Here is a 23,546-nt window from a genome sequence, read left to right as displayed (position 1 = left end):
TTTTTAAAATTTGTGACAAAGGGAAAGTCTAACACACATTTTTGTTGTTATACTTACAGTACAGTCAATCATCGATTTGGCAGAAACTTTTATGTAGCATATAAAGTCCATGGGTCACCAATGTTGTTAGATCGCTTGCACTGACTGAGCTTATGACATGTTTGCCAGACAAATGTGTATAGGACATCAGCCATGACTAGCATAAATAGGTTATCACCTCCACTTATTGAATTCATTTAGTAAAATCTTAAATGTAGGTACTGAGGATTAGGTTTACTTTATCTTTGTAGTTTGTTACCAAAAGCAATAAAGGATTATTTTCGAATGTGTAGAAGTATGTTCAGTATTTTCACAGATACTTTGATGCACTATTTTTAGAGCTCAGCTTGCTAGTGGCTGTTGCAAAGTAGTTAAAATGAGGTGTTTGGACAAAATAATGGCAAAAAAATATCGAGTCGCACAAATATCTAGTTTTTTAAATTGTGATACTGATATATCGTGATGGAGAAATATCAATGGCATGAATATCGATTTCCTTTTTTTTTCTTTTTTTATTTGGTAAGTACTAACGTTACAATAATATAGGTCCTTAAGATCCTTTTCAATAATATAGTTGTAAAAATATCATTTTTTACTTATCTTTGTGTTTTAGTAATATTTTAATTGTGTGTTTTGTATTATTTGTATAATTGTTAATATTTGTAAGTATAGTTGGACATTTTTAGGTATTTTTTTTTTTTTTAATTGTTAATAGTAATTTATAGTGTTATAGCGGGTTGTGAGGTTTGCAGTGGTATAGGGTGGAAAGGTAATTAAGTATTTATTTTTAATAAAATATCTAATTGAGTTATAATTATGAAAATTGGTAAATAATCACGTTCTTTGTTATATGTTTGCGGGCTGTTGGGTTCATAGTGGTATGGAAAGTTAAGTAATTGAATATTAATTATTGTATTTTTTTATTGATTATGAAATATGGTAATTGTGTAATTATATTTTTTAATTTATATTTTAGGTGTGGGTTTGGTTTATAGGTATACAGGGTGGGAAGTTCATTAAGTATTAATATATTAATTTTTAATACAATATTTAATTACATTATTATGCAAAGTTTTCAATATTTATATTTTCACAGTTATATATTAGTTGTATGTTGTGTTTATAGGGTCATATGAAGTTATGAAAGTAATTATCACTATATTTTAATAATGTTTTTATTAATATGTTGATTTTATTGGACTTTTTCATTTTGATTATATTTTAAATTGGGATGCTAAAGTGGGAATATAGTGTGGAAATATAAATCATTAACATTTTTTTAGGTGATGTTAATTTTTTTAAATGTGTAATAATTATGTAAATTGTGTAAATGTTTACATTTAGATAATTTTTGTATTATAATTTTTATATTTTTGGAGAATTAATATTTATTAAATTACATTATGTGTTTTAAGTGAATAACACCTTCTTTCCATCACTTTCCCTACTGTTGCAAATACTTTAGTCAGAATAGTAAATTTTACCCCACCAAAGTCCAACTCTTTTTGTACTGTTGCACAGACTGAAGCAGGAATAGTAAATTATACCCATCGTGAGTCTAACACTTTCCCAGCTACTGCACAGATTGGTGTGGGAATAGTACATTTTACCACTCCAGAGTCCAACACTTTTTCTACCTTTGCACAGACTGGAGTGGGAATAATGCATTTTACTCCTTGGGAATCCAGCGCTTTTCCTACTGTTGCACAGACTAGAGTAGAAATAGTAAATGTTACCCCTCCTGAGTCCAACACTTTCACTACTATTGCAGAGACTGGAGTGGGAATGGTAAACTTTACCCATCCGTTGTCCAGCTCTTTCCCAACTGTTGCACAGACTATAGTGAGAATAGTAAATGTTACCCCTTAGGAGTCCAGTGATTTACCTACCATTGCAAAGACTGGAGTGGGAATAGTACATTTTACCCCTCTGGAGTCGAACACTTTCCCTACTGTTGCACAGACTAGAGTGGGAATATTACATTTTCCCTCTCTGGAGTCAAGTGCTTTCCCTACTGTTGCTCAGACTGGAGTGGGAATAGTAAATGTTACCCCTCCTGGGTCCAACACTTTCCCTACTGAGGCACAGACTGGAGTAGGAATAATAAATTTCACCTTTATGAAGAATAATGCTATTATTTCCAGTTTTTTTTATATCCATTAATATTTTTTAAATGTATCTAATATTATTTGATTATTTTTAAATGTTATGATATATACATATGTTATATTGTTAATAAATGTACTTTTTTGTTTTAATTATTTCGGTAAGCCATTTAATGTTTTATATTTGATCGTTACATGTTTTATACTTTGTGTGTGTGTGTATATGTTTTTATGTTAATAAATTGGAAAACAATACAAAAAAATAATATAATGTAATATATATTTTTGATAGTGGTATATTATTATATATATATATATATATATATATATATATATATATATATATATATATATATATATAGTAGGAAGTTGGCTCTGTATGTACTATTTCAAAGTAAGAAATAACGCACAGAGTCCAAGGGTTCCCCTTAGAGGTAAGATAGTGGCAAAAAGAGATAATTCTAATGCTCTATTTTGTGGTAGTGTGGTCGAGCAGTAGGCTTATCAGAGGGTTGTGTTAAGCATTTGTTGTGCACACACAGGCAATAAATGAGGAACACACTCAAAGACAATTCCAAGCCAATAGGTTTTTTTATATAGAAAAATATATTTTCTTTGTTTATTTTAAGAACCACAGGTTCAAGATTTACAATCAATACTTTAAATGAAAGCTATTTGACTCCGGTATCTTAGGAACTTTGAATCAACAAAATAACATGTACAGTTTTGGCAAAAATGGCAATAAGCTATTTTAAAACTAGACAGTGCAAAATTCAACAGTTCCTGGGGGAAGTAAGTATTGGTTAGTTTTGCAGGTAAGTAAAGCACCTACAGGGTTCAAAGTTGGGTTCAAGGTAGCCCACCTTTGGGGGTTCAGGGCAACCCCAAAGTTACCACACCAGTATCTCAGGGCCGGTCAGGTGCAGAGGTCAAAGTGGTGCCCAAAACGCATAGGCTTCAATGGAGAAGGGGGTGCCCCGGTTTCAGTCTGCCAGCAGGTAGGTACCTGTGACTTTGGAGGGCAGACCAGGGGGGTTTTGTAGGGCACGGGGGGCACACAAGTCAGCACAAAAAGTACACCCTCAGCGGCACAGGGGCGGTCGGGTGCAGAGTTCAAACAGGCGTCGGGTTTGCAATTGGTTTCAATGGGAGACCCAAGGGTCTCTTCAGCGAAGCAGGCAGGCAAGGGGGGGGGGGGCTCCTCTGGGTAGCCACCACTTGGGCAAGGGAGAGGGCCACCTGGGGGTCGCTTCTGCACCGGAGGTCAGATCCTTCAGGTCCTGGGGGCTGCAGGTGCAGTGTCTTTACCAGGCATCGGGTTCTTTGAAGCAGGCAGTCGCGGTCAGGGGGAGCCTCTGGATTCCCTCTGCAGGTGTCACTGTGGGGGCTCAGGGGGGTCAACTCTGGCTACTCAGGGGCTCGCAGTCGCTGGGGAGTCCTCCCTGTAGTGTTGTTTCTCCGCAGGTCGAGCCGGGGGCATCTGGTGCAGAGTGGAAAGTCTCACGCTTCCGGCGGGAAACATGTACTCCTTTAAAAGTTGTTTCTTTGTTGCAAGTTTCAGTCTTTGTGGAACAGGGCCGCTGTCCTCGTGAGTTCTTGGTCCTTTTAGATGCAGGGTAGTCCTCTGAGGCTTCAGAGGTTGCTGGACCCTGGGGGACGCGTCGCTGTTGCAGTTTTTCTTGAAGTGGGGAGACAGGCCGGTAGGGCTGGGTCCAAAGCAGTTGGTGTCTCCGTCTTCTCTGCAGGGCTTCAGGTCAGCAGTCCTTCTTCGTCTTCAGGTTGCAGGAATCTCGCTTCCTAGGTTCTGGGGGGCCCTAAATACTCAATTTAGGGGTGTGTTTAGGTCTGGGAGGTTAGTAGCCAATGGCTACTGGCCCTGAGGTTGGCTACACCCTCTTTGTGCCTCCTCTCTGAGGGGAGGGGGGCACATCCCTAATCCTATTGGGGGAATCCTCCATCTGCAAGATGGAGGATTTCTAAAAGTCAGAGTCACCTCAGCTCAGGACACCTTAGGGGTTGTCCTGACTGGTCAGTGACTCCTCCTTGTTTTTCTCATTATCTCCCCCGGCCTTGCCGCCAAGAGTGGGGCCGTGGCCGGAGGGGGCGGGCATCTCCACTAGCTGGGATGCCCTGTGGCGCTGTAACAAAGGGGGTGAGCCTTTGAGGCTCACTGCCAGGTGTTACAGCTCCTGCAAGGGGGAGGTGAGAAGCACCTCCACCCAGTACAGGCTTTGTACTAGCCACAGAGTGACAAAGGCACTCTCCCCATGTGGCCAGCAACATGTCTGGTGTGTGGCAGGCTGGCAAAACTAGTCAGCCCACACTGGAAGTCGGGTATGTTTTCAGGGGGCATCTCTAAGATGCCCTCTGGGTGTATTTTACAATAAACTGTACACTGGCATCAGTGTGCATTTATTGTGCTGAGAAGTTTGATACCAAACTTCCCAGTTTTCAGTGTAGCCATTATGGTGCTGTGGAGTTCGTGCATGACAGACTCCCAGACCATATACTCTTATGGCTACCCTGCACTTGCAAAGTCTAAGGTTTTGCTTAGACACTGTAGGGGCATGATGCTCATGCACCTATGCCCTCACCTGTGGTATAGTGCACCCTGCCTTAGGGCTGTAAGGCCTGCTAGAGGGGTGACTTATCTATGCCATAGGCAGTGTGAGGTTGGCATGGCACCCTGAGGGGAGTGCCATGTCCACCTAGTCATTTTCTCCCCACCAGCACACACAAGCTGGCAAGCAGTGTGCATGTGCTGAGTGAGTGGTCCCCAGGGTGGCATAAGACATGCTTCAGCCCTTAGAGACCTTCCCTGGCATCAGGGCCCTTGGTACAAGGGACTTACCTGGATGCCAGGGTGTGCCAATTGTGGAGACAAAGGTACAGGTTAGGGAAAGAACACTGGTGCTGGGGCCTGGTTAGCAGGCCTCAGCACACTTTCAAATCATAACTTGGCATCAGCAAAGGCAAAAAGTCAGGGGGTAACCATGCCAAGGAGGCGTTTCCTTATATATTTATTCATTTAAAGAAGTAAATACTTAATAAATGTTATTTAAATGTATTTAATATACATGCTATTAATGTTATGTACTAAAATATTTACCATTTACTATTTTATACTGTCTGTTTAATGGAAATTGATATTTTTGTCCCATTTTTTTACGATATCAGTGTGAAACAATATTTTTTTCCTCGATAATTTTGTATTTGCCGTTAAATGTATAAGGAAATGATATTTGTGTCAACAATATTTTGACATGATAATTTTGTGTCCCCGTATTTTTGGGCTCAATATTATGTCACTGATCCTAAATTGAAGGGTATGATCGGAAGTGTCATTAGATGGAATAATTGCCTAAAATAGTGAGCCCCTTGAGGTTTGTCCCAAAAGGTTCTGTTTGTTTGTTTTTCAGTACCAGGAAGGATTACAAAGTAGAAATCATTTTGAAAGTACTCCAGACCATGCTGAGCAGTTAGTCATAATACTTTCTCTGATGATTTGTGGCCTTCCTAAATTGTAACCTTGAACACAAGATGTGATGGGTTGTATGGCAAAGCTCTCACGCAGTACTTTTTTGCACCTCTCTGGTGATGAAACATAAAAAGTCAAAATAAGATAATGAGATTAAAAAAAAATATCTAGACTTCCTGTTCAATGAAGCTTGTTCTCTCATCCCCTTTTTTTCATATGATTTGCCTCTGACCACTACCTCTCATCCCTCATGGAAAAACAAGAAGTCAGATGGCCATTTTTCCTAACCCAGTGAAGTTCCTTCCTTTCCCTCTTTACCCACCCCTTCATCCTTCTTCTAACTAGTCTTCCACCAACAGTGAAATCGCCTCCACGTACTGAAACCAATTTCTTTTTTGCTCTCCCCATACCTTAATTAAAGTGCGCTTCCAGGTCTTGTCCAAGTACCTTTAACACTTCTATATCCCCAGTATAGTCGCACTGCTTTCCCACCAACAATGAGCCCACCTCCTTTACTTTATAGCCCAGGTCCCTTTCACATAGCAAGACTCTTCTCCCACCTGCCACCATTTAGCCAGCTCCTTTGATATTCTGCATAAGTAGCCACAGCCCGCACACTTGAACTTTCAGTATGCATTTGCAGTGCCTTCTCTTGTCCATCCATTCTGTTCACGTGACTGCAGATAGCAGCCAGATCTGTCTTGTTTGATTTCAGGAGTCTCATAAGCCCACAGTTTATGGTGCAATCTGGTGAGTGTTGAAAAGTTTTTGACTCCAAGTATGATTTTGGCATTCTGGACAATTTCATGGCTTACAGGGAGGATGGGAGCAATAGCAAACATAATATTTGTAGTCTGCATGGCTATTGTCCTCCATGTCTAGATGTAGAACACATGGATTGACATGTTTTTCCAATGACTAAGGGCCTCTCGGGACTGACACATAATAACCCTGGCAGTCCGACTGCCAACTCCGCAAGGACCTTGGATCCTGGCAGTGGTGTAGATCGTAATCTGGTGCAGCACAGCCCTGTGGATTATGACCTTGTTCTCTGCCAGCCTCTTCCTGGCGGTAACACTGCCAGGAAAAGGCTGGAGGGTAGAACAGGTGCAGGGGGCCCCCTGCCCAGCACGGTCGCAATGTTCACCATCTGCTCTGCAGACAGTGAACCTTGCGAGGGTGCTGATGCACCCTGCTAACTCTACAGCATTGCTGTCAGCTTGATTACGAGCCAGAGACCATGCTGTAGCCTGTTCCCGCTATGCTGGCGGGCGGTAACCTAGTTTCCCACCAGCCTAGTGGGAAACCCTTAATGGGTCCGGTGGGGAGGTTGCTAGTGTGGTGGCAACCTCCCCGTCGGAAGTTCGGTGGACAGTGAAAACGTCCCCGAAATGCTAATTAGGCCTTAAATCCAGAAAAAGACCAGCATCCCATGTTGCTCTCTCGTTCAGTGAATTTTTAACATAGCATTGATGATATCTTGCAGAAGCAAAATGTGCATGTTCTGAACCCGAGGATACAAACACCTGAAGTGGCAGACAAGTGTCTCTTGTTTACAGTACTCATTATATGATTTAAGGCTTACTCTAGTGACAATTAGTCCCTGATAGCGAGAATACATGGGTATGAATACATCAATATCTTTCTAAATTAGAAAATATTTTGCTTGTATACCCAACAGAGAAATGTAAATGTTGCCTCAGATTTACTTTGGAGTTCATGTTATCGATTTACTCCAGTTGATCTTTTCATTGTGTTACACATTTTGTTACAATAAGATGTTAACCTAAACAAAGTACATATTTTTCCATACATTTGCAAGTTGTTATTTCAGGCTATGCAGTTTGGGATTCAGTAATTTTCATTACATTAAATGAAGATCATGCTATGACTAAATATTTAAGCTTTTTTAGATTCTAAGGAGCACAGACCAAGCCTTCAAATGGCAGTGACACGCAGTACTTTACTTCCTGTGTTCTAGTTGCCCCAGCAGTGCTGATTCAGTTATCTCCTCCATGTCTGATCTTTTACACTACAATTCCAGCATCTGATCCACCTTCTCCTCTTGATTCCCGTATTTCATTTTTGCACCACGGCTTCTTATCCTCATCCCACCTGGAATGTCCAAGACACTTCCTCTTATGTCTGCTTCCCTTCCCCTCCCGCTCATGGAGTCTCCCCACTGTATCCCTACATTTGAGATCCATTTGTACCTTTGTAAGTAGGCTTGGAAAAATGTTAGTTAAGCCTTGTGCTTAAATAGCATTCAAAGTATAGACTTGTCATCTGTAATTCAAAAAGAGGTGGCTGACACTATGATGTTGTATTGAAGGGCAATATCTGACATACTGACGCATTGTATCAGCGCGTTGTTGTTGAACCATCATTCCTCTACCACCAATTGCACCACCTTGAAATGTATTCATCCATTCCAACCATGAACCTAAGTACCGATTTTGTTACTTTGTACAGCATTTGGTAGAAATGCTGGATTTCATCTTTTGAAGAAAACGTCACCACCCTCATTTGCATGCAGTTTTATAAGAAAAGATTATCTCATTTCATTTAACTTATTACAACTAACAATCTTAATTTACTTGTGGGTTAGATGTACCAGTGTTTGAACTTTTTAGCTATTTATGACAAGTTCCTATAACACTCCTAGATGTCCAAAGGTTAAAAAATGGGTGATCAAGAGTGCATCTAAGAGAGCATGAGATGTTCTCAGTGGAATTATTACCCAGGATATTTACAATGGAAAAACTGTATCATAGGCAACTAACTTTTATTTTAGAAACTAGGAGCCTGTACATGTAAAAGAATATACTCTAGAACAGCATAAAAGTAATTTATTAAATACGTCTCATTGAGCTAGTGAAAGGAATACAGGAACAATCAGAGTTGAAATGGGCGTTTCTTGTACTTTAACATTTAAAATGACCTATTGGTTTCTATGTTGGTCCCAGTCAGTGCCTTAGAGGGTGTCTCTGAAGTTAGGTGCATACATTGATGAGAATGGCCTGTTTTTCAGGGTCCCTGGGATAAAGCTTTGCAAGCAGTAGCGAATCACTTGTGTTTTAACCTTTTTATGTCCATGCTGAATTTGAGTTAAGTAATTGTTTTCTACTTTACAGATTTATTACCTCTTTTTTTTATTCAGCTACTCTGCTTTCCTTTTGCCATGTCCCTTCCCCACTGTTAGAAATTGGGTTTCTAGTTGGCTGAGGTATGCACCCTCTCCAAGCAAGAACCACAATCCTAATCAAGGAAAGTCAGATACACACCATAAATAACCTGTGCTCACCCTGTGGTAGCTTGGCACAGAGCAGGTAGGCTTAAATTAGGAGGCAATGTGTAAAGTATTTGTGGAACACTTAAAACAGTAAAACACTAAAATAGTGAAAACACCACATAAAAAAATCCTCACAAAGTTAGGAAAATAGATTGTAAATTAATGAACAAAACAAGACTGAAATGACAAAAATCCAACAAGTAAAAGTCGGGGTATTAACTTTTAAGGACTATCTGCAAATGTAGTGCTTAGAATCTTAAAGCGCCAACCAGGGCTATCTGGTCGAAACTATACCAGGGTAAATCCAAACGATCAGTCTGACCGCGATGGAGGGCGGGCTGGCTCAGGGACCAACCTTGTCCCGCTGACAAAGTGCCTTGTGTGAAGAGTTGTGTTGATGTTAAAGATCCGATGCGACAAGCAGAGGGGACAATGCAAAGAAGATGCATTGGTTCAGATCCCCGCAGTCAGGGATGCATCGTCATCGAGCTGGGCAGATGGTTGCAATGTCCTCGAGTAGCAGTGCGGCGTTGACTCCTTTGCAATCATGGCGATAAGTCATCTTCGAGGCACGTACCCGACGATGCATAGGGACTGAGGGCGATGCGCTGTTTCTAAGCCACACAGTTGGTGCTGCAATGTTTTTATTGTCAGTGGCAAAGTGATGTATCTGCGTCGAAGAGAGATGCAGTGGTTCCGATCGGCGCAGTGATCACACAGCATTTCTTTCTGTAGAAAACAGCTTCAGAACCCACTTCCAAGGACTGGATTGGCAGTATTTGGCAGTGTAGAACTCACAGTTGCCAGAATCTAGAAGCTATAACAGAGCTGAGTGTAGTCTTTGATGTCCCTGACACTTAAGGACAGAAGGCAAGCCAGCAAGCCCTTAGAGTCACTTTGGTTCTGGGGATGAAGAGTTGCAGGTCCAGTCCTTCTCACTCCCAGGCAAGGAGGGCAGCAGGGCAAGCACAGCAAAGCAGGGGTTCAGCAAAGCCCAGCTGAGTTCCAGCAGAGTAACAGTCTCTTCAGCAGCACAGCAGTTCTTCTTCCTAGCAGAATGTCCTCCGGTCCAGAAGTGTACTGAGTTGGTGGTGTCTGAAGTCCAATCCTTATACCTAGTTGTGCCTTTGAAGTTGGAGAGACTTCAAAGAAAGGCCTTTGAAGTGCTCAGGCTCCTTGCCCTTTCTTCCCTGGCTCCAGACTCACTACAGGGGTGTATGCAGCCATTTGTGTGGGGACAGGCACAGCCTATTCAGGTGTGTCATCTCCTCCCTCCAATCCTGCCCACGCTGGCCCCTCTGGATGTTGATGACCTATCAGTCACACCTAAGCTTCCTTTAGTGTGGCTGTCTGGAAGGAATACACAAAGCCCAGCAGTCACCCAACGCAGACATGTATTCAGAGACAGGCAGAAGGCACAGAAAGTTTAAAGTAAGAAAATGCCAAATTTCTAAAAGTAGCATTTTCAGAATTACAATTTAAAATCTGACTTCACCTTAAGTTGGGATTTTAAATTGTGATTCCAGAGACACCAAACTTGGGTTATCCCAACTTGTCCCAACTGAAAATTAGACTTAGAAACTATCATAAGGTAATACAGTAGTGAAAAATGAATTTAATACTTTTTCACATCCTGAAAATGCAAAATTAAGAAGTACGTGTCCCATCTTTTGAAATACACAGAACCCTACCCTTGGGGCTCTCCAGGGCCTACCTTAGGGGTGACTTGTATGGATGAGAAAGGAGGGTTAGGGCCGTGCAAGAGGGTTAACTTGCCAGGTCGACATGGCAGTCTAAAACTGCACACACATGCCCTGCAATGGCAGGCCTGAGACATATTCCAAGGGGCTACTGGCGTGGTGGCACAATCAGTGCTGCAGGCCCGCTATTAACATTTAGTTTACAGGCCCTTGACACATGTATTGCACTTTACTAGGGACTTATGAGTAAATTAAATATGCCAATTCTGAATAAGCCAAAGTTACTATACTATGAGTGGAGAGCACATGCACGTCAGCACTGGTTAGCTGTGGTAAAGTGCCCAAAGTCCTAAAGCCAACAAACCAAATTCAGCAAAACGTGGAGGGAAAATGCAAAAGGTCTGGGGATGACCCTGCAGAAAGGGCCAGGTCCAACACAATCCCTCTCCAGCCTAAAGCCTGGGGAGACTAATCAATACATTGATGGACTTCCCTGCTTAGGGCGATATAACGTGGACAATGTTCCACTATTGTATGGGGCACCTATCAGTTCTATGCCTCTGTGAACTCAGTTGCATCCCTCTGGCTATACTCTGCTGAGACACCCGATTAACCCACGGGGAACCCTTCACCTCACCTGTGGACCCCATCTGTGAAGGTCCTAACTTTAACTTGCTCATCCAAGTAGGCAGACAGTACCAACATGGCCAACAAAGTGATGTGGCTCATTCCACTCGTTGGACCTGACTTCTGTCCCCAACCCAGGGAAAACGCTGTCCACAAGAACAACAACCAACAGCGGCCACTGACAGTGTCAGGAACCAGGCCACAGGCTAATCAGGGCTCTCTGACCACTGAAGTTTCTCAGGGATGGGGCAGTAGCCCCAGGCGACTGACACCATTTTTTGCACTCTCCCTCCCACCAGTTCAGGGGTGATATCCTAAAATCAGTCCTTCAACCCAGGGCTGTATACCCTTGGGCTGAACAGGTGACTGGCAAGTCAGGACTTCCAGGGGAGTACAACTAGTATCCCTGTCCAAGGGAAACACATTCTGCATGTGTTGTGCAAGAGTCTGCCTGGTGCAGATCCTCAGTCCTCTATCCCTGTGACAGTACATGGGACCCCCCCCCACGCCCAAGGCCAGAAGTGGCCTCACCAGAGTCAGTCTTGCGGTGCTTTGATCTCAGTGCTGGCCTCCCCTGACCACTGGTCTGCCCACTGTGGATTGTTTCAACCTCCTGCCGCTACAGCTGGACCTCTGTACCATTTGCTATGGAGTGGTACTACCAGAAAACAGAACTGGTAGAGCGCTTGTGGCAGCTGCCCCAATCAGCTCCCCTGACACTGTGGAGCGCCCACCAGTGGATGGTCTCTTGGTACAGACCAGGTCTCCCTGCTTGTGTTACCTCTGGCAACAATCCAAGCTTTTGGGCTGGAAATAAGGCACTCTGATCCTCTGTTCACCCCACCTCTACTCCTACTCTTAGAAGGAACATGGGACCCTCCCCCCACCAAAATACTGGGACCGGACTGGGTCACTGCTTACCGCCAAGTCACTCTGTTGAAGGGAATATGATCTACCCTCCTTAGGCCCACTCCCAATGCTTTCCCAGACACTCTGGTACTCACCTAGAGGTCTGCCCCCTTTGCAAGCTCCCTGGAGTCAGTGAACTTTCGATCAACAAGGTGTTGGCATAGCTCTGGAAAAAGGTGATTGAACATGTGCTCTCAAGCAATCAAATTGAACAGCCTTTCAAAAATGTTTACCTACCTACCCTTCACTTAACCATCCACTGCCTTGCAGAAGTACCCCTCAAAATACCCCCAGTACTGGTGAGTCAGTTTCTGACTGCCCGTGAATCTCAACTTGCAGTCTTCACAGGTGAATCCATCTCTCTTGACAAGGGTCTCCTTCATGGTTGGATACTTCAGCCTGTCCTCTTCTGTGGAACCAGTAGGGCTTACCTACCTCCCTAGGCATATGCCAGCCCCCAACAATCCTCAGGGATCCTGTGCACCTCTAGAGTAACCTGATATGCCTCAAATCACCTGTCTTCATCACCCCCTACTTAAAATCAAGCACCAAGTCCATGGGCATGTGGATTCTTCCCTCACCACTGGGCACCCTTAGTATTGCTGCGACCATTCTTGCTAGACTCTACCAGCTGTTTGGATTTCAAGTCAAGCTTTCTCAGAACCTGTTCATGAGCCAGCAAAATAGTTTTGATTTACATGGCTCCCTCAAGATTTAAGACCAGTTGGCACCTGTGATCCTGTGAATAACGGCTTGTGATGTTGCTTTTGTATTAATGCATCAACCAACGATTTCTTGAAACTAAATCTAAGTTAGATAAAGATTTTGGTTGTAGTCCAAAGCTAGCCATCCTCAATAAAATATTGGCCAACCAATTGGGGCCTGTTGTGGCACCCTCCTCCAATGTAAAAAAAAAAAAAAAAGAAGGAAATCTGAGTGTTATTTACAAAAATCATTGTCCATTGCTCACCAAATCCCCAGTGTGTTTAAGGTATGGTTTTTGAATCCGTATGGTTTGGAACAAAAAGTCCCTCTCTAGAAATTTAGTCAAAATTTGCATTCTGTCTTGAATATCATTCTAGCACTCATCGATTATGCTAACAATATTTGTCTGTAGTGTTCCCAATATAGAATCACCGAGTTTCAAAGGTTGTAAAATGCAGCTCCTCCAACAACAGAGGGTCATAAGTGGGCAGGTCCTGTTTTATCTCTTGACAAGTTACTGGTATTGGGTAGAATTCAATTTAAGTTTGTTAATATGGTGCACAGAGCACTTCACACACAATGAATGCTATTGCTTCAGTGTTTCCTCTTGCTTAACAGACTTAGCAGCAAACTGTGGTCTACTTATTTATATTAAATTCCTGAAAATACGTGGTGACCATGTTTGGTACCATGTAGTGCAGTGACACATTATGGCAGCATTCTCATATAAGAAATCTGATAATAGCCTCTCTGATTATGCCAGGGCTAATAACATAGTAGGGCTTGAGTACTAGCAATTTCTTTTTTTTTTGCACCTTTCCGCATATCTACATACTGGGGCTGGAGGAAGCAGTAAGCAATAGTTCTAGGGTTGTAATGTCTTTGAGTCTGTGCAAACCTATTACCTTGCATGTTTTAATGATTTTCACCAGCTCTTCTCTAAACTTTTCCCATACTGAGAATAGTTGGAAATTTACTTCTGACAAGGGCAGAAGTAGCAGTTCTTCTAAGGTTGGGGAAAAAAAGTGGTTGGAGGCAAAGGGAACTTGAGTGAAGTCCTGTGAATTCATGAAAACCATAATTCTGCACTAATGCAAAGACATATACCAGGGGTGCACTTTTGTGACTTTCTATAAGAATTGGGCCCCTAATTAGGTCTAGCATTAACTAAGACCTCTTGTTTTTATTAAATTTCTATTTATCCATCTATCAGTTAGGTTTACTGTGACTGATAGCATTCTTCTCTTCCACAAGAAGCATATTGGCACAAAACGTAGTTTTGTTTGGTGCCATAAACTACTGTGGAAATGTGTGGTTTTTTTTAGACCAATTTTTTTTTGGGCTTTTTGCCAATGTTTGTTACAGTGGTGAGGGCCTGGTAGCTCTCACAACAATAAAGTTTTACAAAAGCCATATCAAAACAAGACGCGCATTGACGAAACCAAAAGACTGACCACTAATGTCAGATTTGTTGGTTTTGCCAGTGCTTGTTTATTTTCATGTTTCCCGTAATTTTGATGAAACTGGCTGCACTAGTTTTCCATTATGGATACTTTCTGGAAATACTAGCATGCATCAACACATTTTACTAAATGATGCTTCAAAGAAATAGTAACTAAAATTTCCCAGCAATATAGCAAAACATGTTTTTCGTACTTGCATTTGGTTTCTGAACATTTTAGTTTGAAAGCAAAGTATCCCTAATCTTGCTTACAAGCTTCTACAAACATTTGCATCTAATCGGAGAGCATTCTGAGAGCATAAAACGTATCCTCATAGTGTTAAACTTTTCAAGTGTGTGTATGTGTATGTATATACGTGTGTTTTTGTTTTTACTGGAACCACTGTCAGTAGTGCAATGTGAGCTTACATCATTTATTTAGAGCTCTCACCCTAATAATAAAGGCTGTGCATTAATGAATCATAAATACTGGTTGAACAGCATTAACATATTGACACAAATATGACCTCAACTGCAGACAGTTCCCTTCCCTGTAAACCGGCAGCCACATGGGTTTGTGCTGCAGGGGGTTTGGCGTACTTGTCCCAAGGACAAGATAAATGTGAAAACTTGTCCTTGACTCCCAACAATGTCTTGGGCGTCACGTTATAGGATTTCCAAACCCCTGGATCTTTACTTGTAGATTGGTGTGTTATAATTTGTTACACTGACACTTGCTAAGCTTCCTTATGCCCATAGGCCTTACCCTTGCGAGTTGCAAGATAAAGAATGCAGCAAGTATGCATTCTTTCCTCCATTAAACATTCTCAGAACCATACCATAATGTTTATCCCTGGAGAGGGAGGTTGGGTGAGAGGACAAATCATTTGCAAGGTAGAAGCAGTCACCTATGGGAGTTGCTCAGTGAATCACTTGTTATGACACCTGTTTCGTTAAGGCATTGCACTTTGTGAAAAAGGAAGAAGCTGAGACCGAGGTTAGTTGTCCTTGCAGGCTTTTGTCTATGCATTCATAGTTGTTGTCAATCAAAATTCAGCTCTTGAATATTCATGAGGCAGGCCATGTGCAACTCACTGCACATTGCTCGTTTGGTCATATTATTGTTTTTCATGAGTTCAAGATAATGGTCTTCTGTGTCAGTGCCTGATTGTACTCTGAAAGTAATGAAAAGACTATGGAAGCCATTTTGAGGCACTACATACCTTAAGTTTCCAATTCCAAGATCACTTAAGAGATAAACTGAACCTGGGTTAAGAAGGGTGCTGTCCTGATATTGTGAAGCAGCTTATTCCGCAAACCAGTAGCCAAATGATTACTCTTCATCCTTCAAATAACAAGAACAGATGTGAGGCTTGAATATTCATTGTCTGTTAATGAGCATGTCTGGCATGGCAGTGAGTAGTGTTTTTCACTCTCTCAGATTTCTGAGAAGTAGCTGATTCTCACCTTTGAATTTGAGGCATGGGTATTAAAATATTATTTTGTCTTCTGTAGACAACTAGAGCAGAGGTGATCACCTGCAGACAGAGGGCTACTTTTACAGACACTTGGCACGAGATAGACTCCTGCATTGAAAGCTTTTTCAGTTATCCCTTATATATGGATCTAGTTGAATCAACGGGCCCCCCAGCGATTAAACATAAATTAGACAGGATCACTTCTTTGACTGAGAAGTTTGGCATATGTTGTTTCACTATGGCCAGTGTGAGAGGGTGATATTGAAAATTGTCACACTCATCTTTAACTGTCGGAGGATTATTGTTTTTTGTCTGAGAATGAAAGGAATAGGGTGAAGATGGCATGGTCAACAACGTTGACAGCAGCAAAAAGGTTCACCAAACTAATGCCTTTTGTTGTCTCTAGCAGGTTGCCAAGCATATGCTTCAAACTAGTTTCCATTTCATTGCATTTCTGAAATCTGGACTGATTGGAATGTGGGTTAGTGTAATGATCCTTGTGTGCCTGAAAATGAGCGGTCCCTCTTTTTGTAGATATTGGCCAGTCTTGCGAAGCTCTTCTGTGGATTCATACTTACACTGCATTCCCATTCAAACCAGGGATATTTTTAACCATTAAATGAGCACAGCCATTCATCTTCAGTGTTTCTGGGACGGCCGCCTATTGTAATGAGCCGTTGATGAAATTATGGTGGGAATGGGGTATATCCACCAGGGCATAAACTAGAAAAGGATAGCCTATAGAGTCAGTGGTTTTACATTAGTAAGCAACTTTGCTTTATTTTCAGGAGTGACTTCCATATGGAGATAAGCATGAATGGTTCTCTTCTATATTGTGTCTCCATCCCATTAAGAGCTGTTTATTATCCAGGGAAAATGGAGAGGACACATTTGGGGGGAGGGAAAAAATCTGGACACTCATAGATTAGAAGGTCCATTTACAGGCATGGATGTACAGCATTGTACTGTACTAAAGGACTCCTGGAGGGATGTTCTCCCATTTTTAAAAATATTTTGACCTTTCCGTACAGCTTCATGCTATATGGTCTGTTGAGATGTATATCACATTTTCATTAGGCTGCTGTTGAATTGTATTACGTAGATATATAAAAGAAAGCTCAGACCCAGTTCCAAAGAAGCTTTTTTCCTGTATCAAACCACACCACCAATTCAGACTGTTCTAAAGTTCATGCTTTCATTTTGTCATATACCGATGGGGACAAATCCTTCATTCCACTATGTTCTCCTTGACTTGTCCTTCACTTCTCTGAGGACTGCATTCCAGAGTCAGTGCCCAGGAGGTTCCCGGCAGCCACAGCCCCACAGGGCAATGAGGGACCGCCATGGCTATCTCGCACAAGATAGATGTTAGGCTGTATTACACACAACGCGCGGACCATCACTGGCTCTGTGACAGGGTACAAAGCCAGAAGGTTAGACCTGAAACCCTTGGGTGGTAGTCCCCAAAACCTTTTGCCTCCACCCCTCCTGTTTGGTTGAATTCGTTTTTATTGGCTTTAGGAGTTATTGCACTTTACCACTTCTAACCAGCATCAAGTGCTTCTGCTCTTTTTCTGAAACATGGTACAATTGGTCTACACCTTATTGGCACATTTAGTTTTCTTGTAAGTCCCTAGTTAATGGTCCTGTACATTAAGTGCTATGAGAGGGCCTGCAGCACTCATTGTGCCACCTAGTTAAGTAGCACTTTTAAACATGTCTCAGACCTGCCATTGAGGCCTGTCGTGTAGTGCAAATCTCACTTGGCAAAATAAACCTTTTGCCAGGCCTAAATCTTCCTTTTTAATACATATGCAAACAGCACATTGAGAAGAGTGCATTGCATTGAAAAGGTAGAACATGTGTTTTTTTTTTTAATTTACGTTTTACATGTCCTGGTAGTAACAACTTCCTAAATTTGTTTTTCACTACTGCACTACTGCAGGTCTCACATTTGGATAACATGGGTTACCTCATTACATTTAGTAAGTGATAACTTAAATTTGGGAGTGAACAGGAAAATTATGTCTACTCAAACAAATTGTAATTTAAATTCCTCTTTAGGGTAAGAGCTTGCCTTCCCGGTTTGCGACAGTACCCCTGTGCACCGCGTCATCTCCAGCTCCTTGGGCTTCTGTGCACTTCTTCCAAGAATACTTCGTGCACAGTGTAGCCCAGGTCCCCAGTACTCGATCCTGCGACGCACAAGTCTCTGAGTTGTTCTCCGGCGGCGTGGGGACTTCTTTTGTTGTGCTGCACCAAGCGCATTTTGCATCTTCTTTGCATCTGTGGGCTCTCCCCAGTGTTGGGAGCCCCCTCTCTGCCTCCTCAGTCTGAGTTGAGGCCCCCAGGTCCCTCCTGGGTCCAGGCAGCACCATTTTGAAGCAAACCGCGATCTTGCTTGAACCAAGGCTTGTTGGACGAATCGAGCAACGCAAACAGCCTGCATCCAACACCTCAATGTGGGACACCTCCTGCACCACGCAGGAACCCGCAGCTATCTTCTTTGGTGCGCTTCTGCAGACTTCTTATAACCGGAGAATCCTCTTTTGCACCATCTTCTAGGTTGGCAGGGGCTCCTGTCCTTCCTGGAATCTTCAGCGACTTCTGGACTTGGTCTCCTCTCTTCACAGGTTTTCAGGTCTAGGAATCCACCATTTACTGCTTGCAGTCTTGCTTGGTTCTTGCAATAACTCTTATCACGAAGTGTAGTGTGTCCTGAGGAAACTTGCAGTATTTTACTCCTACTTTCCTGGGCTCTGGGTGGGGTATTGTACTTACCTTTGGTGTTCTCTTACACTCCCAGCACCCTTCTACACACTACACTTGCCTAGGGGGGAATTTGTGATTCACATTCCACTTTCTTTGTATATGGTTTGTGTTGCCCCTAGGCCTATTGCATTCTATTGTATTTTCTACTGGTTGTACTATTGTATGACTGTTTACTTACCTGATTTTGTTCCCTAGTTCATATATTGTGTAAAATACTTACTTCCAGTAGGAGTATTGCCTCTAAGATATTTTTGGCCTTGTGTCACTAAAATAAAGTACCTTTATTTTTGGTAACACTGAGCATTGTCTTTTATTGAGTATAAGTACTGTGTAACTATAGTGGTATTGCAGGAGCTTTGCATGTCTCCTAGTTCAGCCTAAGCTGCTCTGCTACAGCTACCTCTAGACAGCTTAAGCTGCTAGAACACTGCCTACATTTCACTGATAATGGATAACTGGACCTGGTATAAGGTGTAAGTACCTTAGGTACCCACTACAAACCAGGCCAGCATCCTACATACTATTAGGCAGTCTCCCCAACTGAAGATAAATAAACACACTAATTATATAACCAATAGCAATCAGGAAAGCACATAAAAACAACAAGCATTAGCAAAAGTATTAGAAAATAGTGTAGGCCCTCGGGGAGGGCAAAACCATTTACTTAATAAATGGAGTGAGAGATACAGTCCCCCACCCAAGGATGTGGAATCGTTAGAGAGGAGCTGGAGGAACTAGGAACACCAAGAGGTGAGTACCAGAGTGACCCCCAGCGACCAGAAGAGCAGAGGTAAGAACCTGATTTTCCCAAAAACCAAGAGGAGGACTTTGGAAGAGGATTGTGCAAAACCTAACCAAGACTGAAAGAACCCAAAGGTGGATCCTGACAGATGAGGACCTGCAAAGTAAGGGGACCAAGTCCAGTTCCAGTTGGAGTGTCCAGATGTGGCAGGAGCCAATACTCACCCTTCTGTGGATGCAGGGCCAGGTCGATGGTGGACAAAGAAGGTCAGCAGTGCATCACAGGAGCTGAAGAGGAGTCCCAGAAGTGATTCAAGTGGTGTCCCACGATAGGGTGAGCTGGCTTTTCTTGAAGGTAGTGATTGAACATAATAATTTAGGAGACAATTTTCTTAAGGCGATCAAAGCTAGTTATAAAGCACCCACAGCCAGGGTTCTGGTTAATGGCTCCTTATCTCCACAGTTCAAAATTGAACGAGGAACACAACAGGGATGTCCCCTCTCCCCCTTCTCTTCAATCTATATATTAACCTTTGGCTACGAGAATCAGATTAGATCAGAGAATAACACTTTTTCAATCCCAAGGATGGGTCCTGAAGGAAGCCCTATATGCAGATGACTTCCTGGTTTATACGCAGGATCCTCAGAGTTGTTCCCCTGCACTTTTTGAAACCATAGCAGGGTTGGGGGAAATCTCTGGCTATTCAGTCAATACCGATAAATCCCAGGTGATGACTTGGAATGGTCCACAAGACAGTAGACTAGAGAAAGATTAAATTTGTTACCTTGGAGTAAAAGTGGTCAAAAACCTGGTAGAGATGGCCCACGCAAATTTTTAAAATCTTTTCAGGGAAACAAAAAGGATCCTCACCCGATGGTCTCATCTCCAACTCTCTATTTTAGGTAGAACCAACTTAATAAAAATGGTGATACTCCCAAAATTCACTTTCATCCTTAATATTCTCCCCTTATTTTTGAAAGCTGACTGGTTACGAAAATTGCAGGGGGAAGTAGTCAGTTTCATCTGGTCATATAAAAATCCAAGAATAGCCTGGAAAAAATTAAGGAAAAAGAAGCTAGATGGAGGAATTGCACTTCCAGACTTTAAGCTTTATTACTGGGCATTCCAATTGAAAAACATTAGACCACTATTTTCCAAAGAAAACAGACCCTCCTGGTTACGGGCACTAACAGGAAGCTTTTGGGAGCAGGGTACATATTTCTTTTATAAATTTGACCATCCCAGATACTACAAAAAAGTAAGATTAAAAGTTCTTAATACCACTTGCAGGATATGGTTTGTACTGAGAACGAGGTTGGGAATCCCGTATTATTGTGAGTTGGCACCAATTTGGTATTCGCTGGGTAAACCGATATGTTTACAAGATGCTCTAGCTATCTCATGGATAGAGGGAGGAATTGTATGATGGGGGCAAATAATTACCAGAAGTTCTGCGATCTCATGGGAGTCCTTATCTGATGTGACAAATGCTAAGTTATCCAGATTTAAATATATATGAATTAAATCCTGGGTACAAGGAGAGCCCGAGGCCAGGCTTGTTAGAGATTGGGAAAGTGAAAATTATAGGTACCTAGAGGTTAAAGGAAAAAGTCTCAAGATGGTGTTGGGTACTAATACAGGCCAAGGGTGCCTCTCTTCCATCACCCATACAGGGGTGGAAATCTGATTTTCCAGCACTTGACCTCCTTAATTTTTGGCAGGCATCTATGAAGACACTTTGGTCTGTGGTAAAACCCGCCTCCTTGAGGAGGAATCACTTGTTCACCTTGTGCAGGGTTTACTGGACTCCCAGAAGGCTAACTAAAATAGGCCTTCAAAAGAAGAGCAACTGCCCGAAGTGCTGCCTAGAGTGTGTAGATGACATAGATTTTTGGTGGCGATGTCCGGGATTCAAAAATGTTTGGGAAAAAGTGGGCAAGATGATTTTATCCATTATAAACAGACAAGCAGAAATTAGTCTACCAATGGACTGTATTTGGGCTATGTGAGGGTCCCGGGGGAAACATACATGATAGATTGGCAAAACCCTTGGCACATTTCTTCGTTTATTTAATATTGATAGCACGGTGGGAAATATGTACTAAGTGGATATCGAGTTTCACTCCTACCCATACTGATTGGCTATTGTCGGTGAAGAGAATTTCTGACCTTGATTGTAGTAATGGCCAGGTCAAATGCCAAAGAATGTGGGAACCTTTTTTGACTTTCTATAGGATTAACTTTTCCCGTTTGTAGGCTGGGAAGATATGTTTCGGACAATCTTTCTGCATTTGAATATGGTAAGAGTCCAATGATTAATTATTTTAGATGCAACGGGGGGGGTGTCGGTTCCTACTTTCTGCCCCCCACTACCCCCACCCAGAGCTCCTCTCCTCATGTTGTTTGAGGCCGCGCATTTGGTGTCCACTCCTGGTTCTGAGGCCTGGCCAGATCTGGGACACGGTATGGCTTCTCCTGTCTTTTGTTATAAATGAGGACCAAAAAAAGAAATAAAAAAAAGTTCCAGACCTGACTGGAAGAATCGAGTGGTGGATTCTGGCAGAAGAGGGCTGCAAAGGAAGGGGACCAAGTCCAGTTTGTGATGGAGTGTGCGATTGTGGCAGGGGCCACTACCCACCCTTCTGTGGATGCAGGACCAGGTTGCATGGGGAAGAGGAAGACCGGATGAAGTGGAGTTCCTGAAGCAAAGAAGATGGTGTCCCATGTTGACTGTTGGGTTGCAGTGGGCCAGTTGTGCTGAAGAACCACCAACAAGCCCTGACAAATGCAAAAGATGAAAAGGAAGAGCATTAAGGTCCAGGCGACTTGACCCAAGGAGGGGAGTCCGGGGTAACCCTCTGCAGTCGGGAGAGTTACCAGAAGCAGTCGCAGCCCCTACTGGCAGCAGGCACAGCAAGTGTCAGTGAAGCAGGAGCCCCACGTTGCTGGAGCAACGGAGTGGAGACTGTGCTTGGCAGGAAAAAGTGCTGGGGTTACTCGGAGCCCAAAGATCCCTTGGAGCAGGAGTAAACAAACCTTGGTAGCTGCAAGTGTCACGGTGCACAGGGGTACTGTCCTGCAAGGGCTTATCGTCTCCTAAGTTGCACAGCTGACAGAGAGGACCAAGTTGAACACTCCAGATCACCATCTGTGGTGCAGGATCCATGCAGTTCCAGAAGAGAGTAGATCCACGCAGCTGGTCGTCGTTGCAGTTAGTGCCTACAGATGCAGGGAGTTACTCTTTCACTCCAAAGTATATTCTTTCTTACATCTTGGTGCAGGCTGGAGTCTCGTCTACCTCAGAGGATGCACAGCCGGGGAAATTTTGCAGTTGCTAGAAGGAGCCGGAGAAACAATGTTGCAAGGCGTGGTTGTTGCTGAAGTTGCAGATTGTTGGTTCCTGAAGAGTCCAGTTGCTGTTCCAGTGGCCAGAAGATGAAGTAAACCATGCAGAGGAGTCCTGTTGGAGTCTTGCATGTTGAATCTGAGGACTCACCCAAGAGGAAGACCCTAAATAGCCCAGGAAAGGGGGTTGGTCACCTAGCAGGAGGAGGCTGTGATGTCCCCTACCTGACCTGGTCACTCGGATGCTCCCAGGGGCTTCTGCCCATCTTGGATTCAAGATGTCAGAATCAAGTGGCCACCTGGAGGAGCTCTGGGCACCACCCCTGGGTTGGTGCTGGACAGGGAGTGGTCATTCCCCTTTCATTTGTCCATTCTTGCACCAGAGCAGGGACCGGGGGTTCCTGGACTGGTGCAAACTGATTTGTCCTAGGAGGGCACAAAATGTGCCCTTCAAAGCATACCAGTGGCTTGGGTAGGCTACCCCTCCCCAGCCATGTAACACCTATTTCCAAGGGGAGACGGTGTCGCCTCCCACTCCCACAGGAAATCCTTTGGTCTGCCATTCCCTGCCTGAGCTGGTCAAGCAGCATGAGGGAAAAAACCTTTCTGTGGGGTGGCAACAGCGCGGGCTGTCTGGAAAATCCCAGAAGACTGGTAGGAGCAATACTGGGGGTCCTCTAAGGAGCCCCCTTAGTGCATAGAATCATGCAACCAATACTGGCAACAATACTGGGGTATGATTCTGACATGTTTAAAACCAAACATGCACAGGTTCGTAGTTACCATTAGGTAGCTGGACACAGGTCTGTATCTGGTACAGGGGTAAAATGGCTTCCCCGCACATACAAAGTCCAGTGCAATGGAACTGGAGTTCATAGGGGCACCCCTACTCATGCAGGGGGGGCCCTCACAC

General features: G+C 43.1%; 1 protein-coding gene across 3 annotated transcripts in view; it reads left to right on the top strand.

Moving 5' to 3' along the window:
• KLHDC4 (kelch domain containing 4) overlaps positions 1-23,546 on the top strand; it is a 312,074-nt gene that overhangs the window by 181,649 nt on the left and 106,879 nt on the right. The gene's annotated exons all lie outside the window — the stretch shown is intronic.

This window comes from Pleurodeles waltl, chromosome 12, assembly GCF_031143425.1.
Source record: "Pleurodeles waltl isolate 20211129_DDA chromosome 12, aPleWal1.hap1.20221129, whole genome shotgun sequence".
Classification (NCBI taxonomy): domain Eukaryota; kingdom Metazoa; phylum Chordata; class Amphibia; order Caudata; family Salamandridae; genus Pleurodeles; species Pleurodeles waltl.
The sequence above is the reverse complement of the archived record's forward strand: the minus strand, read 5'-3'. Positions and strand labels throughout refer to the sequence as shown.